The sequence below is a fragment of the Myotis brandtii genome, unplaced genomic scaffold (assembly GCF_000412655.1).
Source record: "Myotis brandtii unplaced genomic scaffold, ASM41265v1 scaffold1841, whole genome shotgun sequence".
In the NCBI taxonomy this organism is placed as follows: Eukaryota; Metazoa; Chordata; class Mammalia; order Chiroptera; family Vespertilionidae; genus Myotis; species Myotis brandtii.
The window spans coordinates 368,928-371,815 of NW_005356841.1; positions in this window are offsets into that span (position 1 = coordinate 368,928).

Below are 2,888 nucleotides of genomic sequence, written 5' to 3' on the forward strand. Positions count from 1 at the left end.
GCCCCCAATATTCTTCCCTGCCGGCCTGATCTCGCCCCCAACTGCCTCTGCCAGCCTGATCACCCCTAACTTCCCGTCCCTGCCGGCCTGATCTCACCCCCAACTGCTCTTCCCTGCAAGCCTGATTGCTCTTAACTGCCTCTGCCTGCCTGATCACCCCTAACTGCCCTCCCCTGTTGGCCTGATCTGCCCCTAACTGCCCTCCCCTGGAAGCCTGATCTTGCCCACAGCTTCCCTCCTCTGCTGGCCAATTTGGTTCTGATTGGTTGGTTTCTATGCCAGTCAGTGTCAAAAGCTCCACCTCTGAGGTAGACATTGGCTCCTCACTGTTCACCCAGATTTGGCTCTGATTGGTCAGTTTCTATGCCAGTCAGCATCAAAAGCTCCACCTCCAAGGAAGCCATTGGCTCCTCACAGTTCACCCAGATTTGTTCTGATTGGCCAGTTTCTATGCCAGTCAACATCAAAAGCTCCATCTCCTAGGCAGCCATTGGCTTCTCACACTTTACCCAGATTTGGTTCTGATTGGTCGGTTTCTATGCCAGTCAGCATCTCTGGGCCTATCAACAGAGCCTGATCAGAAAGGTGGGGCTGATCAGCAGCACTAGTGGAGGCCTGGAGGGAATGAGAGAGGCAAGTGCTGATCAACAGCTGCCACATAGGCTATGGATCAGACCCTGCTTCTCTCTTCAGGTCTCTCTCCGGGGCTGATTCGCAGCCCCCTCAGCAGTCAATGCTGGGTCACCGCTCCTGCAGCCATAGCAATCAGTGCTGGGTCACCGCTCCTGTAGCCATATCAGTCAGTGCTGGGTCACCACAGCAACCCAGCCCTGACTGCAGGACTGACTTCCACTTGGTCGAGCCTCTGGTCATGAGAGACCCAGGGTTTTTATATATTAGAACTGGAGGTCGGTGCACAAAATTCGTGCACTGGGGGGTGTCCCTCAGCCCAGTTTGCACCCTCTCCAATCTGGGACCCTCAGGGGATGTCTGACTGCAGGTAGTCGGACATCCCTCTCACAATCTGGGACTGCTGGCTCCTAACTGCTTGCCTGCCTGCTTGGCTGATTGTCCCTAAATGCTTCTGCCTGCCAGCCTGATCACCCCTAACTGCTCTCCTGCCATCCTAATTGATGGTTAACTGCTCCCCTGCCAGCCTGATCACCGCTAACTGCCCTCCCCTGCTGGCCTTGTTGCCCCCAACTGCCCTCACTTGCAGGCCTGGTTGCCCCTAACTGCCCTCCCCTGCTGGCCTGATCACCCCTAACTGCCCTCCGCTGCTGGGCTGGACTGAACCCCTAACTGCCCTCCCCTGCTGGCCTGATCACCCCTAACTGCCCTCCGCTGCTGGACTGATCACCCCTAACTGCCCTCCACTGCTGGACTGATCACCTCCAACTGCCCTCCCAAACCCGCCATCTTGTGGCAGCCATCTTGTGATGACATGGGGGCAGCCATCTTGTGACAACATGGGGGTGGCGATCTTATGATGACACGAGGGTAAGATGCCACCTAGGCTTTTACTAGTATAGTTACAGACTAGAGGCCTGATGCATGAAATTTATGCAAGGGGCTTGGCCCTCGGAGTCACGGCAGCTTGCCTCCGCCATTGCAGCCCCAACTTCATCCGGAATGTCATCCAGAAGGATATCCAGAAGGACATCCGGTCTAATTAGCATATTATGCTTTTATTATTATAGATGCTTTTTAAGCCCTGTTTAATCTAAAGATTCCCCCTCTATTCCTTGCTTTTCCTTTCAATATATCTATTGAAGGAGGAGATATACATTTGACCTGCAGATACACATTTGACCTGTACAGTTTCTAGCAGTCTTGATTTTTGTTGATTCCATATTCATGATTCAGTTCAATATGTTTCTCTCCTCTATATTTTCAGCAAACTGACAGATGTATCCAGAGCCTGGGTCAGACTGATATTTGACCCTTTAGTAAAACTACCTAGGTGGTGGTGTGTTCTTTTGACAAGAAGCAGATAATACCTGATTCTCTCTTTTTGGTGTGTGATGTTAGCAGTTATTGCTGTCCAGTGTCACAGACCATTAATTAATTGGGGTTTGCAAAGTGGTGACAGTCTAACATTTTTGTAAATTTATTAGTTGGAATGCTTTTATTGAGACACTTCCCTCATCTACTATTTGGTTACCCAGTGGTACAGTTCATGTAGGAAAAATAAATGCTCAATTCTTTCATTTTATTTACCAGTGTTAAAGATAATAAATTAATTTCCTATCATCCTCCAAACATTATCAATAAGCCTGATGTAGAAAGATATATACTCCATGGTCTCACTTGTATGTGGAATCTAAAATAATCAATCTTATAGAAGCACAGAGTAGAATGGTGGTTGCCAGGAGATTTTAGTCAAAGAGCATAAAATATCTGTTATGCAGGATAAATAAATTGCTTGAGATCTAATGTGCAGCTTAGTGACTGTAGTTATCAACGCTATTCTATTTACTTGAGATTTTCTAAGAGAGTAAATCTTCAGTGTTCTCACCACACAAAAAATTGTAACGATGTGAGGAGGTGGATATATTAACCAGCTTGATTATGTTGATTACTTCACAACATATAAGTATATCAAAACATCACATTGTGAACCTTAAATATATTTAATTTCATTTGTCAATTATACCCCCAATAAAGCTGAAAATTATTTAAATCAATCCATCCTATTAATAGAATAAATAGAAATTATATGATCATCTTAATAGATGCAGAAAAGCATCTGGTAAAATTTCATATTTATTCATAATAAAAGCTTTAGCAAACTAGGAATAGAGAAGAGCTTTCTCAATCTGATGAGTATCTTTTTTTTAATTAAATCTTTATTGTTCAGATTATTACATTTGTTCCTCTTTCCCCCA